Here is a 16,417-nt window from a genome sequence, read left to right on the forward strand (position 1 = left end):
AGAAAGGAATGAATCTCTCCCTGAAGGAGCTCAGAGCCTGTGGAAGCAATCAGAAGTGCACATTGTGCCCAAGAAGTTCTTTTCTTTAGGACTAGCTCCTTCCTTTCCTTTCCTTGGATAGGAAAGAACCCCCAAATACAAGGGGGTCACACAACCATGTGGCCATACAGGGGGCCCTGGCAGTTGCTTTATTAATTTACACACTGGGTCCTTTGGCTGGGTGTTCAGGTTACAACAGTGGGCAAGTCAGACCCAATCGCTCAGTTTCGCCTTCCTAGTGCAAGTCCTTAGGAAAGGAGACAGACTTTAAAACGATCAAACGCAATTATGAATTTCTTGGATTATTGTGATTGTGATTGGAGCCGTGGAGGAAAAGCACATAATGTATTGGACTGCTCACCAAGGGCACTGGTGTGGCTTGAGCTGGGTTCTGGGGGCAAGTAGCAACAACGAAGAGGTGTGGAGACGGGGATGGCGTGGGGCGGGCTGTTCCAGACAATGCCGGGGCCCTAAGTGTCCGCAGAGGAAGGCCCGGGAGGAGGCGCAGAGAGCTGGGGGGCAGCTGCAGCAGGAGCGGGCCGGGCCCGACCACGCAGGGCCTTAGAGGCCGGAGGCCACCAGTATCCATTTGTGCCCATTGTCCCCACTCACTTCGGAGTGTCCCTGCTCGAACAATAAACTACGAAGCCACCTTATTTATGGGTCACATTACGGAGTTGGTCCCAAGATCAACCAGTGTTCAGGAAGGCTTGGTCATTGCTCCCACCTCCAGGCCTGCTGCTTTGCATGTCGGTAGCAAGGGCCTGCCAGCCCACGTGGCTGCAGCGGTTATTTGAGCTGGATGGTGTGTGAAGGGCCCTGCTTGGCAGCCCCTGGCCATCCGGCCCCGCTGCCCTCCTCCCGGGCAGACCCTGCTGCCCCCATGCCAGCCTCCCCCTCTTCGGTATCTTGAGGTGAGAGCTTTGCCAGTTCTTAGGCCAAGCAGGGTTCTTGGCTTCAGGTTCCGTGAGCCGCTTTCCGGCCGTCCCCGCCCTCAGCTACTCCCCGAGGACCCGCTTCAGGCCTCGGCTGCGGCCTCACGCTCTTTCCACTCTTGATTTTTATTTTTGCCTCTCTTCATTTTCCTCTCAGTGTGACTCTCTCCTTCTTCTGGGCCTCTCCTTCTCTTTTTCTCTCCCTTCTCCAGGGTAGCCTGGCATTGCCAGAAAAGCCTGTGCTTCAGGACGGATGGAATGAGGTACAAGTCCTAGCTCTGTCACCTGCTGGCTGTGTGATCCTGGGCAAATGCATCCTTCTCTGAGCCAGTTTCAGGTTCTACAAAATGGAGATGCTCCTCCTAACTCCTGCTTCTCTGGGTGGTTGTGAGCTGAGATGAAGTTCATCAGAGTCCCTCCTGGAAGCAGTAGGTGCTCAGCAAATGGTAGTTTCCTCTTATTTTCCTTTTGCACTTTCTCCTCCCTGACCTTCTGCATATTTTGCTCACTTAACCACAAAGCAAGAAACCAAAGCCCTCCCGCTGGGCCCCAATCACCTTCCTCTCCTAGCCCAACCCCACCAAACCCAGACAGGAATGGAGCCAAGAGCCTCAGACACGTGCAGCCTGCTCACTTCTAGCCCTGTGGCTGGGAAGGGTGGCTGGGTGTCACGGCTGGGCCTCTCGGCCATAGCGCTCTCGAGGGGGACATGGGAGGAGTCTTCTGAGCTATGCTGTGATGCAGGCACCAGACTCTTGTTTTTTCACCAACTGAAAGAGAGGCATCCTTTCAACACTCACCCCCACCAAGCCCCCAAGGCCTACAGACTTCTCACGGTTCCCACATCACACCCTGCACTTTCCAGCCTCCAAGCCATTGCTTATGCCCTGACCCCTCCTGCAACACCCTTCTGCTCCCTCCCTCTCATGAGGACTTACACCAGCTCTGGGGCTGAAACATGACAGAGGGGGAAACCAAGGCTCAGGAACATCCAGATGTTGGTATGTTTTTACAACAAGAATAATACAGTGTAATACTCTTTATTAAAAGACACATAAAATAGTTTGCCTGGGGATCCAGTGGATCTGGAATTGAAGCCCAGGTCTGCAACAGTCCAAACTTCCCGCTTGTTCTCCTCCCTCTGCCACACTACCTGCCACATAGTTGTGACTATGTGGACCCTACTGTAACTTACTTCCTAGATGTCACTTAAAAGGTAATTGTGTAAATAAACCCATACATTTACGGTCAATTGAGTTTTGACAAGGGACCCAAGACAATTCAATGGAGAAAGAATAGTCTTTTTAATAAGTAATGCTGGGACAACTAGATATCCACATGCAAAAGCATGAAGTTGCACCCCTATCTCATACCATTTACAAAGATTAACTCAAAATGGATCAAAGACCTAAATGTGAGAGCTAAAGCTAGAAAACTCTTAGAAGAATACACAGGTGTAAATCTCCATGGTCTTGGATAAGACAGTGATTTCTTAGATATGACACCAAAAGCACAAGCAACCAAAGGGGAAAAAAATAGAGAAATTGTATTTCATAAAAATGACAAGGCTTCCCTGGTGGCGCAGTGGTTGAGAGTCCGCCTGCCGATGCAGGGGACACGGGTTCGTGCCCCGGTCCGGGAAGATCCCACATGCCGCGGAGCAGCTAGGCCCGTGAGCCATGGCCACTGAGCCAGCGCATCCGGAGCCTGTGCTCCGCAATGGGAGAGGCCACAGCAGTGAGAGGCCCGTGTACCGCAAAAAAAAAAAAAAAAAAAAAAGACAAACTTTGTACTTCAAAGGACACTATCAAGAAAGGGAAAAGACAATCCACATAATGAGAGCAAATATTTGCAAGTACTGTGTCTGGTAAGGATGTAGTATCCAGTATGTATTAAAAGCTCCTACAACTCAACAATAAAAAAACAGATAACCGAATTTTTTAAATGGGCAAAAGATTTGAATAAACATTTCTCCAAAGCAGATATACAAGTAGCCAATAAGCACATTAAAAGATGCTCAATGTCATTAGGGAAATTCAAATCACAGCCACAATGAGATACCACTTCACACCCACTAGGATGGACAAAAATAAAAAAGATAGAAAACAGCAAGTGCTGGCGAGGATGTGGAGAAATTGGAACCTTCACACATTGCTGGTAGAAATGTAAAATGGTGCAGCCACTGTGGAAAACAGTTTGGCAATTCCCCAAAAGTCATACAGAGTTACATATGATCCAGCAATTGAACTCCTACACACACACACACACACACACAAATTGAAAGCATATATTTCATACAAAGCTTGTACGTGGATATGCAGAGCAGCATTATTTATAATAGCCAAAAAGTGGAAACAACCCAAATCTCCATTAACTGATGAATGGATAAACAGAATGGGGTATATCCATACAATGGAATACTATCCATTTTAAGAAGAAGCGAAGCACTGATACATGCTACAACATGGATGAACTTGAACTTGAAATGTCCAAAAATCCATAGGAAATTAGCAGTTGCTAGGGGCTGAGGTGGTAGATGGAATGGGGACTGATAGGTATAGGATTTCTTTTGGGGGTGATGGAAATGTTCTGAAATTAGAAAGTGGCAATGGTTGGACAAATCTGTGAATATAGTAAAAACCACTGAACTGTACACTTTAAAAGAGTGAATGTATGGTATGTGAATTATACCTCAAATTTTTTTCTTAAAAAAAAAGTAGTTGTGTAGATCTGTAGGGGATCTTGAAGAACATTGAACCCAACATCTACCCCCGACCCTGTGTTAAAGATGGGAAAATTATGGCCCAGAGAGGGACAGGATCACAGAGCAAATTTGAGACAGAGCAGGGATAGAACCCAGAACTATACCCACCCAGCTCCCTGGCCAGACTGTTAGTTCCTGGAGGACAAGAAACTTTATTCATCCTGTACCTCCTGTAGCAGCAGCACAGGACTCTGCGGCACATTGCAGGTCTGATGGTCAGGACGGCTCCAGATGCAAGAGTCTAAATAGAGACCCAAATCCAATGAACCTAAGGAACATGGATTCACTGGCCCACATAACTGGGAGGGACAAGGGAGTGCTAGGGACTCAACGGACCTCCCCACGCCCCTGCCTGTTTCTTCTCTTCCTCCCTCCTTCTCATCTCCTTCACAGGGAAGGGAATAGGGCTGCTGGCTGCTGGAAACTCTGAGGATCACACCTTTAGAGCTTGCATCCCAAAGGGGATCAAACTGCGATCCCCAGAACCCATGGATACAAGCTGAGGGAAACAGCTCTGTTTGGTCCAGTTGGGTCATATTATGTGGATCAGAAGATGGAATTCTCCAAAAGGTCAGGCCTTCTAGCAGAGGCCTGGGCTCTGTGACCCGTAGTCCCACCAAAACCTCAGAAAGTTGGGGACAGAAGGGAAGGGGTGCTTTTACAATGAGAAGAGGGATGGGGGCCGGGCAGGCAAAAACTCAGCCGCCCTCTCCCTTAGGGGCCACTGTGGGATAATCTAAGAGCCAGGGAAGAAGGCAATCACAGTTTTTAGATGCAGAGTGTCGTGAGGTGCAAGTCCCAGCTTTTCAATTTCTGGCTGTGTCCAGGTAGGCAAGTGACACTCCTCCCACCCCCAGCTCCCAGCCTCTGTTTTCTGAACTACAAAGGGAGAACAGTAATTCCCAGCCCAGAGAATTACTGATATAAATATTTGAGATAAGAAGCATAGAGTGATCGCCCAGAGCCTGGCACACTGTAGGGGCTGCACTAAGGCCTGTTATTACCATCATTATTGATGCTTTGGGTGGGTTGATATTTAGCCTCTGGTCAGAAGCTGGGGATTCTGAGAAAATGCTTCAGATAATAGGGGCTTCCCAAGGTCCAGATCCCTGGCCCAGAGCTGAGGGGGTGGCGTGAGATGGACCACTCCTCCTTGGGTAAGGGTTGCCCTGTGGGGCATGACTCAGGGTCATGCCAGTGCTGCCCCAATCTGCTGGTGACCTTGGCCTGTTGACCTGCTCTTTCTCAGCTTAGTGTCCCCTGAATCAGACAGCGCTGCTCTGGGTGACTGCTCAGGGTTCTTCCCCACCTAGGCCTACTATGAACTCAACAAGTGCCACCTCCTGAAGTGGCCTACATCCCCATTTTGTAAAGGGATCAAGCAGCCTTTGCTGCAGAGTTGGGGTCTGCTGTGTGCAAGGCCTAGTGCAGGGCACAGGGACTCACAGATGACTATAACCGGGCCTTGTGCTCAAGACTCCTGCAGCCTGCTGAGTGAATGGACATGGTCACTGACTCCCTGTGTCACCTTGGGCAAGTCACGACCCCGCTCCAGAGCTCTCTTTTGCCCCATCTGTAAGAGAAGGGGTTAACCGTGAGGACGACAGCCTGTGGCCAGGGCCCCCCATCTGGTCCCAAAGAGGTGGCTGGGTAGCCCATCCCCCTTCCTTAGCCTCAAATCTAGTGACATCATCCCCAACCCTCTCCGTTTCCCCGGCAACTGGGGTGCTGGCCGAGGCTCCCCCAGGGCCCAGACCGTCTGGATTTCCTTACACATAACTGTACCTCGTCCACATTTTCACAATTAAATTGTCAGTTTGGGTTAAGTGTTGTCTGCTGACAGCTGTCAACCTCTCTCTGGCTCCCCTCCCTCTTCACCCGGAGCAGGTAAGAGAGAATGTCTTGCCCAGCCAGTCCCTCTGTGCTGTGGAAAGAGGCTAGGATGCAGTGGGAAGCAGAAGGTCTGGGTTCCAGCCCAGCTCTGCCATACATTTGCTGTGTGCTCTTGGGCAAGTCACTTCCCCTCTCTGGGCCTAGGTTTCCCCACCTTAAAATAGAGCTAATCATCTCTGCCCAGCTTTCTTCCCTTCCCTCCCAAGGCAGTTGCAAGTCTCAAAGGAGCCCATAATTGTGGCAGGGCTTAGAAAACTGTAAAGCCCAGCTAGGAGGCTAAGGATGGTTCATACAATGAGCAAGCAGACCTTGAAAGGGACTTCTCTGAGTCCCCAGCAGATAAATGGGTAAGATTAGTCCCCTATCTGGTCTGCCCCACATCCCTCTGGTTGCAGGTCTGGCTCGGGTCTCCTCCTCTGGCCTCCCTCACAGCCTGTTCCTAGACTGAAAAGGCAGAAAAGGCGCTCTTCCCAATAGAGCCTAACCCCAAAGATGCAAGAGTAGAGGTGCCAGGCCAGAGGGTCAAGGGCCCTGCGTCCTGTGATGGGTGTGCCCACACTGAGTGGCCAGGCTCTCCCTCCCCACGATGGGCCTAAGCCACTCCCACCCCCACCCCAACTTTCCCCTCTCAGCTCCCAGGGACTCTCTCCCCTCCCCTCCCCTCCTGATCCACCCCCAGAGCAGCCCAGGTTGAATCCCACACCTGACCTCACCCTCCCAGCTCCAGACCTCCTCCAGGCCCCCTTGGTAAAGCCCATGCCCTTTAGCCCAGCATTCGGGGTCCTCCCGGGCATGGGCCTGTCTCCTCCCCAGTCATTTTTCCCTCCTGTCGCCCTTGATGCCAGCAGCACGGAGCCCCCCCCGCCCCCGACTTACCCTTCCCTGAAACCAGACTTCTCCCTCTTGTCTTTGCTCAAGCTGTTCCTGCTGCTGAGAAGGCCCTCCCCCATCCCCGGCCACCTGACAATTCCTCCCCCACCTGCACATTATTTATATAGACATGAATGTTAAGTACAGATCAGCTCCCATCTGGAACTGTTTATGTACCTGGCAGAAAAGGAACTAACCTTTATCAAGGACTGAGTACATACAGAGCATTTTACATATATCATCTCCTTAAGCTCCACAGCAACCCTAGGTGGTAAATTTCACTACTCCGATTTTCCAGATAAGAAAACTGAGGCTCAGAGACAGGAATCATCTTTTCCAAGGCCATACAGAGGTGGGGTAGGGGTTGAAACCCCAAACTGTTGGCTCCCAGAACCCATGCTCGTTTTAGGCCCTGGTGGAAACACTTCCCTCAAGGTTACAGTTGTGGCCAGGGTCCCATGTACATAAAAATACTTGCTATTAAAGGAGGTTGTGCTGCTTTGCAAATTCCAGGGACCATTGTGAAGCACCCAAGCCTGTCATGTAGAAGAGGGGACCCAGGGAGAGAGCCAGGGCCGTGGGAGGAGTCATAGATCTCTCCCCTAGATGAAGGAGGACCTTCTCCCAGGCAGAGTCGTCTCAAAATGGAAGAGGCTGCCCTGGAGGGAGGGAGCTCCCTTCCCTCTGTGTATGCAAGCAGAGGCTGAGTGAGGGATTCACTCATTCCTTTGGCAATTTTGGAAGAACCAGTGTTCACTGGCCATGATGGAGAGTACCAGGGAGGCAGCATGGGCGAGACAGAGCCGGTGGCTGACTGATGCTGCTCCCAGAGCAGTGGAGACACTTACAGAGGCTGCGGTGGCCAGAATTCAGGGATCTAAGAGGGTGAGTGGCCCAACTCTGAGATTCTGAAGTCACCTTAGACAAATGCATATTTTCCATCTTTTCACTATATAAGCCCGGCTTCTTAAGTTATCTCTTGCTACATAACAAACCATGTCAAAATTTAGTGGCCAAAAAGAACAACTGATTGATTCTCCTGATTCTATGGGCTGACAGGGCAGATCTGCCCATCTCACTGTGGGCTCCCTTGTGAGGCTGCACTTGGCTGGTGGGTCAGCCAGACCTGGGTTCTGCTGGGCTGGCTGGGCCCTCTCCACGTGGCGTGAGGGCCTCTCTCTGCATTTATAGTCCAGTCTGGGCTTCTGGGGGTGGCTGAGCTGGGTTCCATGGGGGTGAGAGCAGAAGCTGCAGGGTCCCTGAAGCCTGGGTTCCAGAACAGGCATAGCATCACTTCTGTCACATGCCACATCGACTCAAGGAGATCAGCAAGTCATGAGACCAGCCCAGATCAAGGGGTGGAGAAATAGCCTTCACCTCTGCATGGAGTCATATTTCAAAGGGCTGTGTGTGTCCTGGGATGAGAGGAATCGGTGTCATTTAAAACCTACCTCACTGGCATGTCCAGGAAGAGTTCAGACCAGTGACAGTGCATGGCTTATGGGCTGGGTGTCAGGAGACCCAATCTTTCTTGTCTCCTGCACCAGCGACAGAGTGATGTGAGACCAATGGCTGTCCTCTCTCAGCCTCAGCTTCTCTCTATGTGCCACGGGGGCACTGAGTGTGGTGGGTCTCTGGCCCTATGGGTGTGCAGGGTAAGACCCAAGTGCAGAAACACTGACTTGTACTCATACCAAAGACGGGGATGCCCAACTGGAGAAGACACTGCCAACCTAGACACAGGTGCCCTGGTGCTCACTGCTTCCCATTCCTCTCATTCTGGGGGCAGCACTGTCCCCACCATTCCCAGGGCCCCTCGCATGGCGGCAGCAGCTGTTGATCAAGGGGAGGCACATGATTCAAGCCAGCCAATCAGCCACCTTCCCTGGGACTGATACAGAGGCCCAGGGAGACAGAAGCTCTCATTTGCCTGGAATAAGGAACTAGGGCTGTTGGTGGCTACATAGCAGGGGGAAGGTATGAGGCCCACATCACCTCAAAGAGAGCAGCGACAGTTAGAAATGAGTTGCAGGTAGCACGTTGTGGGCATGGGGGTGGCCCACTGTTCCCGGGGAGTACAGCTCCCCCTTCAGATCCCCAGCACCCCAATTTCCCCTCCAGGGGCAAGAACCAATCGGTTTCTCTTAGGTTGAAGCTGGTTGGAGCTGGTTTCTCTCTTGGAGTTGAAAGAGGCCTGAGAAACACAAATACTTTCTCCTGAGCAGCCTCCACCACGATTAAACAATGGAGAGTTGAAAGCAGCCTTTCAGAAGTAACACCGTCAGTAGATGTGACGGGTGGTGTGCTGTTACCTGCACCCAGGATAGAAACCTGCCACCTGACCCTGACCACCCCCAAGCCTGCTCCCTGAGCCTTGTAAAAGAACAACCCCTCCCTCGAGGTGACTGAGGAGGAGGAGGATATCCTCTCCCCAGCAGTGGGCACAGGCTCAGGGGCCCACAGGCCTGGGTTTGCAGACCTGGCATAAATGACTGGACAGGCCTGGGCTCAGACTTCTCAGCCATGGAGCAATGCCTGCCTCTCCCACAGGTGCAGAACTGCCCGGCACACGGTAGGTGTGCAATGTTACCTCCCAGGAACCTTGGGAGGGAGTGGTTTAATGGTTTTCCATTTTGCAGATGAGGAAACCAAGGATCACAGAGGCTGAGTGACTTGTCCGGGGTCACACCACAGTAAGTGCAGGAGGAAAGTCGAGAGCCAGGCCAGGTGTCTGATGACACACCTGTTACTATTTGATCCCCCTCCCCTGCTTGCCTGGAGGATATGGCCTCACAGGGCTTGCCGACCCCTGGAGCAGGGGACCCCTGGGCTGGGCTACTCTGCCCAGTCCCACCGTTCACCTGCTTTCCCAGGAAGGCCTTTCTAAAAAATACCTTGTTGCTGGAAACAGCACCCTTTGGTCTCATTGTTTCTACCATGTTCACAGATCATCCTAAAACACAGGTAAGAGTCAGGGGAACCAAGACATGGGTTCTGGAGCTGAAAAAGCCCTTGGAGTCTATCTAGTTCAACCCCCTCACTTACAGTTGGGGTGACAGGCTCAGAGAGGGCAAAATAATTATCTGCTGTCACACAGCCAACCACTGATGGGGCTAAGGACTGTAACCAGGTCACCCGTTCCCCCATCCAGGGCTCCTGGAAATAGCTGATTTGCTCCCATCCATCTCCACCAAGGCCTTGGCCCCAAGGGAGGGAAGCTGAGGTGGGTGGAGGGGTCAATAGAGGTCAACACGGGAAACGGAAGTGTGGCTTCCCCTACTGACATGTCCCTTCCTGGGTGCCCCCCTGGGTGGGGTGTGCACAGGGGTGGGGGGTGGAAAGGTGTGTACCAGTGGCAGTCAGACAGAGGCTGAGAAGCCTGCTGACAGGAAGTCCCCAGCACGTCTGGGCGATCAGATGACCAGACTCACTGGGGTAACTGAGGAGAAGGAAGCTGTATTAACATCTACAGCAGCAGCAGCAGCCAAGAGCTGGCCCACCCTGCCCACCTCAGAGCCTCCTACCCTCTGAAGGGGAGCTCGTGCCCAGGCGGCCAGCACGGGCCTGACACACAGTGGCCCTTGAGGAGGCTCCTGACAGAAGGAGGCAGGAGGAAGAAGAAGGGAGGAAGATCAGTTGGTTCTAAAGATGAGAAAAATCCTTCTCCCAAGTGTCTCAGAGAATCCCAGAATGTCTGAGGTGGTAAAGTACTCCCCCTTATGCAAGTGGGGAGACTGGGGTGCAGGGAGGAGCAGACCCTTGCCCAGGTCTCCCTCGACTCTCAATTCAAGGTTTTGCCACCACTTCCTCAGGCTCACCCCTCTCCCCCACCTCCCCATCCAGGGCAGGGGTCCCAGTCCTAACTGATGCCTGGATCTTGAGTCACAAGACAGAGCTGAGTAGCTGGGAGGGTCCCAGAGGGCCCAGGGCTGGGCTTCAGGAGACCTGGGATCTTCTCCTGGCCTCCCTCAACTCCTTTCCAGAAAATGCAAAGTCACCATCCTCCTGCCATCTGTTTCAATGGGGGCCACCAACTATAGTTCACTCTGAGCCCTAGAGATCTGTGTTCAAATATTAGCTCCAAGCCTTGCCAGCACCTCCTTTTCGAGCCTCAGCTTCTACATCTATGAAATGGGGTACTAATCCCCATCTTGGAGAATATAGAGGATTTGATGGGACTGTAGTCTTCCCATTTTATAGATGAGAAAACTAAGGTTCAGGGAGTTTAAGCGACTTGCTCAAGATCACACAGGTAAAAATAAAATTGGGCCCAATCAACAGTGGAACCCAAGTCTATGTGACTCCAAATTGCTTTCCGTACCTACTCTAGCTGGGAGCCAGAAGATCTCTGGCTGAAAGACTGCTTATGCAAATATTCGGAAGCAACCGATTTAGCTCTGAAATGAGCAAAGGGCTAGACCCAGAGGACAATGCATCCCAACTGGACAGAAGTCACCTGGAACGGCTCTGACTGTGGTGGCCAGAGTGCCTTGGAATGGGAGAGCTAAGGATGCTCTTTTGACCCCCGTCGGTAGCCTCTTAGGTGGAGCAGCAGTGTATCCCACACCCCACCCAAAGCCCCACTACCTTCCCATGGCATTTATAATGGGATTGACTCCAATGCTCTGGAAGAAGAGATGAGGGTGTCCCAGCATGTGTTCACAAGGACATTTCTGCGACTATAAGCAGGAGTATATGTGCACTGGTGTTGCTTGGAAGCTGTGTGTGTCCTCACTGTGTGCATGGAAACAGGTGTGTTTGTGCATGAACTGGATGGGGAAAGTCTGCATGTTCAGCCTCATCTAGATGTGTATGGCCATTTAACTTGTATGTGCATGTGGGCAAGCGGTATGTCCAAGTATCTCCTGAATGTGTTTGTGTGTTTGTGACCATTTGCGGGGTGATAAGTCCCAGTCCTGTGTGCAAGGGGAACTGGCTGCTTGGCACTTGCATGGCTGAGAGCCTGCGGTGGGTTCTGTGGGCTCAGATGTGTGTGATGTATGTGAAGGCATCTGTAGCCAGGTTAGGACAGCCTATGGGTGCCACTTCACAGGCAGCTGCAAAGAACAGGGAAAAGAGTTAGGGTGTTTTGGGGGGACCTGAAAGAAGCCTCTTTTCATTAAATCTGTTTTCCCTTCTGCTAATGAACTACATTATTCTTGGGATTGAGGCCCCTGGGGTGGGGTGTGGGGAAGATAGAAGTCAAGGAAACCACAGCACCTGACCCAACAGTTAGAAATGGGAGGGGAGTATTGTCAGCCAGGAAGGGCCAAGGTGGGCGTGGGAGGTGTGGGCACTCAACTGATCCCAGGGAAGTTGCCCCAGAAACACAGCCCCAGCCCCAGCCCCAGGCTAGGTCTACACCGCACAAGAAGCACCTTAGTGTGCTTTAGCTTCTGAAACCCGGTCCTCAGCTGGTGGTCCCCTAGGGACCCGGACAAGGTGCCCAGAAGACTCCCCAACGGTCATCCCATAGATGGGACACCTGCCTCCTTGGTGCCTAAGGCTTATAGCCGTCTCACAGCGCAGAGCCCTCGCACCTCCTTTCTTTGCTGAGAGTTCCCAGAATTGGAACCAGAGGTCTGGAGAGGTGACCCGGCGAAGGTCGGACTGGGACGCCAAGGCAGCTCTCCGGACGCACAATGCTTACAGTAACCGAGCTGCAAGACCAACACCTAGTGATGCCCGGGCTCCAGAATGAGACCTAAGGCCAACTTCCCTCTGAGCTGTGGCTTCCTCCTCTGTCAAACCAGACAGGGTTGAGGATCCTCGCGGGGCTTGCTGCGAGGTTTAGAAACCTTCCCCACCTGGGCCCCCGAGCGCCCCAGACGCGCAGTAGGCTCACAGGCCGCACGCTCAGTACACACCAGCTATAGTTATAGTTAGTAAGTCTCCTCTTTGTAACTCAACAGGGTGCGACGTCCTCTCGTGCCGCTGGCGCCGCGGGTGCGTGGCATCCGCGGGGACCCCGCCCCCGGCCCCCGCGCGAGGCCGGAGCCACCCGGTGGGGTTTCGGCGCGCTGACGTGGGCGGATCAAAGCAGCTGCTCGTGCCTTATAAAGCAGTTCGGGCGGCCAGCACCAGAGACCGTGCCGGGTGAGGCGGAGAGCTCCGGCGAGCGGGCGAGCGCAGGCCCCGGGAGCCGAGCGCCCTCCAGAGCAGCCTGAGTGTGCGCCCCAGTCCCCGCGGGACCCCAGCAGGCCTCTGCCCGCCGGGATCCCGGGCGTCCTTCTCTGGCAGCTCGCCAAGAGGACGCCCTCGCCGCCTGCCAAGCCCGGAGAGCTCCCGGGTCCGCTGGGGGCTGCGCTCGCCGCTCCCCCGCCCGCCCGGCCAGGCGAGCGCCCCAGGAGGTGAGCAGTGGCCGCGGGCAGCGGGCGGGCTCTCATCGGGGACCTGCCAGGGCGCGGGGCTCGCAAGTCCGAGGGGGAAGGCGTGACCCCGTTGAGCAACCGCTCCCGGTAAGCAAAGCAAGACCTTCTCCATACCTCTCCTCCGCGGCTCTCCCAGGCATTCCCCTCACCGAGCGCAGCCGCCGGGGGCTGGGGGCGCGGGCTTTAAGCGGATGAGCGGTGGAGGTGGGCTGTGCAGTTCCCGCGGCCCGCCTCGAGCCTTCCCGGCCCTGTTCCCCCCGATTCGACCCTCTCCCTCCCAGTCAGCCCGCGGATGAGGTCATGCCCGAGCCATCCCGGGGGTGGGGGACTTGGATCCTGTGGCAGAGGGTGTGTGTGGCGGGGCAGGAGAGGGCGGCAAAAGGCAGAGAACTACGGCAGCTCCTACTAAATTGGGGGGCCGGGGCGGACGCCTCGCTTTGAGACCTGCTCCCAGAAGCGGCGGGATAAGGGGGAGAACCGAGAGTTTGTTTACAGACCTGAGCTCCAGGCTGGGGGGTGGGGAGGAGGAAAGTCCTGTCCCGGCCCCGAGGCACATCTGGAGCAGCCCCGAACATCTGGCTGAGCTCGCGCACGAGCCCCACACCTCCCAACTCTCGGAGCTGAGGCGCCTCCATGACCCTCACGGTCCTTAGGGGCTCGGGGTCGGGTCCGGAGGGTGTAGTGGGAGGTGCCCCGAGTTACCCCACCCCACCCTTCCCACTTCCCACTTCCAAAATAACCCGTCTCGCGGACCACCGGCGCATCGTCCGCAGCCCAGCAGACACATCTCAAAAACTCGCAGCCAGGGTCAAAGCCGGGTTGCGGCCCCGCCTCGCTTGGCGTCGCAGGTAATCCTGAAGCAGAATCAGCGTCACCGGTTCTCCGGGTCGGCTCTGCGAGCTGCGCACCCGGAGGCTCCAGGGCCGGCGCGCGGCGGGGACACTCAGCGCCGTCGCGCGGTGCCGGCTCCCGGCCCAGCGCAGGCTCATCCGGGAAGGGGAAGCTCGGCGTGTCTCCGCCTGCTTTGTCTCAGAGGGGCAGCCGCCCTGGCAGCGGGGTTTCCAGGGCCTTCCAGAGCCCAAGCCTTACAACCACCTGTTAGAGCCGGGCCGTGGCTACTGCGCTCGCGGTGCCCAGAGTGTGCACCAGAGGTTTTCTCTCTCGCCCGCTGCAAGCGAGGTAGCTTGAACTTTATAAGGAAGGGACCGCTTATCTTTCCAAAGACACTGTGCTTTGACGCGGGCCCACTACGCGCCTGATCCCAGGGGAGTTTCCGAGCCGGGCCCGAAGCAAGGGGTCGGGCAGTTCGGGGCTGACCACGGCAAGTGGATGTCTTATAGAGAGACCAGAATTGAGAGGGCACTTACTTTACACCTCATACCATCCCCAGAGGGGGGACACGGGGGTCCAGGAAGAGGAGGGGACTTGCCCAAGGTCCCAGGACGCGGGAGGCTGCTGCGTATCCCACCTCGAACCCCGGTTTAGCGCCCCCTAGCGGGCCGGGGGCTCAGGGAGGCGAGGGCTCCCTGACCAGTGAGGCGCAGGCTGAGGGTGACCCAGCGGCCCGCGCGGCTGTCCTAGACACTCTGACACTGGACAGGAATAACCTGTCAGAACCCAGAGGCCCAGGCCAGGAGCCGCCTCCCCCAGCGACGTGCTGGGACAGCGAAGGGAGAAGCCCGGGACTACCGGGGCCGCTCCGAAAGAGCCGGGGGTAGCTTGGACGCCTGGGTCCCCGTGCGCCGTGACCCGGGCGGCCCTTCCTCTCTCTGGGCGAGTTGGGCTGGACACGGATCCCCTGCTGTGAGTCCGAGCTCTCCTCTCTCCGAGTGCAGCCCTTTTCCTCCTCCTTACCCTGGAATGCTGGGCGCCTTAGGGGGGAGCCCACACTTTGGGAGGGGGTGGGGGCGAGGAGAGACAGTGGCTGGAGTTTTTGATCCTCTCCCCTCCTCCCCCCGCCCCCCACCCCCATATCCATCCGATATTTTTCTCGTTCTCAGGAGCATGGTAAAGTTTCAGGGCCAGTAAACAAAAGGTTTGGATACAGGCTGGGTGGGAAGAGGGGCACAGTTAGACGGCGACCCCAGCTGAAACACCAACCCCCGCCTCCCCGCCCCCGTGCCATAATTCGGCAAAGTTTGTAGCGAGCGCCACGGTTGTTAGGAGCCCAGCTGGGGGACTCTGCGGAGGAGACAGAAAATGTAATTCAGAGTTTTCTACCTGGCTTGCTCTGGGTCATGCCGAAGGCTCCAGGAAACAGTGGGATTTAAAATGTGTGTGTGTGTGTGTGTGTGTGTGTGCGCGCGCGCGCGCGCGCTTAAGGCTCACTCGTACATGCACACACTAGGCAGGTAGACGTAATAGTGGAAACTTAGGCGGAGGGGAGCTCAGAAGACCCGCAGGCTACGGGAGGCTGGAAAGACCTCAGGAGATGCGTGAAGTCCAGTCCCTTGTTTTCATAGAAGGGGAAACTGAGGCTGGGGTGGTGGAAGGCTTGCCCAAGGTCACACAGCCAGATGGGAACCCCCTCTTCTAGCTCAAGCGCTCCCACTAAGGCACCTCCTTTTTCCAACTCCACAAACCCTTTAGAAAGGAATCCCTTTGTCTGCTCCTCCCCAGGGTAGAGGGGCTGAGGCTGTGTTTGCCTCCGGGAGAACGCCAGTTGTTGGTAAATTTGGAAGAAGCTGGGAAGGGAGTTAAGGATGTGAAATGAAGAGGGGGAAAAAAGGAGAAAAAGAAAAAAGCCGGAGAAAGCGACTCGGCGGCCTGAGGGCGGGGTAAGGACTACTCCACGGCGCCAGGACGCCGCCTGGCGACCGGAGGCGGCATCGCGCCGGCCCCGTGAGCTTCCCAGCTTAGCCAAGGCCAGGCTGCCCAGCCTCGGCTCCGGCCTGGGCACCATCCGACCCTCCAGAAGGGCACCGCTAGAGGGGCTCAGAGACTCAGGACCCTGAACAGCCTTCACTGTACAAAGACCTTTGCCGTCCCATTTCTCATCCTTCCCTTCACAGGCTGAGAAACTGATGTCCAGAGCCAGCCCCCATTTCCCTGTCTTCTCACGGTCTGTGATCTCACCGGACACCGGGTAGACATGCGAGTAAAACACGGGGCATGGACCTGCCGCTCGCTGGCTGAACAACCCTATTTCACATTTCTGCGCCTCAGTTTTCTCATCTGTGAAATTGGGGCGGTGATAGTATCTATCTCCCAGGGTTGCTGGGAGGAAAAAATGCGATCGCGTTAGGTGAATGTTCTTTTTAAAAGGTGAATTATGTCCTAATCACAATTTGAATCACAATTGTGTCCCCAGTTTACAGAGGGGGTAAACCGAGGCCCAGCAGGGAAGGAGAATGGCCAGGCCCATAATAACTAACAGTTAATATTGCGGAGATGAGTACCCAGATCCTGGGCCTCGAATCTGCTCCTCCCCTCGTCCGCCCGCGGTCTCCGCCCTCGACCTCCTTCGTCTTCTTTCCGTCCCTCTCGAGAACTGTGTGCCTATCCGGGCTTCTTCCTCTGCCAAATGTCTTTCAGCCTTGCTCTCT

Source organism: Hyperoodon ampullatus, assembly GCF_949752795.1.
Source record: "Hyperoodon ampullatus genome assembly, chromosome: 7".
Classification (NCBI taxonomy): domain Eukaryota; kingdom Metazoa; phylum Chordata; class Mammalia; order Artiodactyla; family Ziphiidae; genus Hyperoodon; species Hyperoodon ampullatus.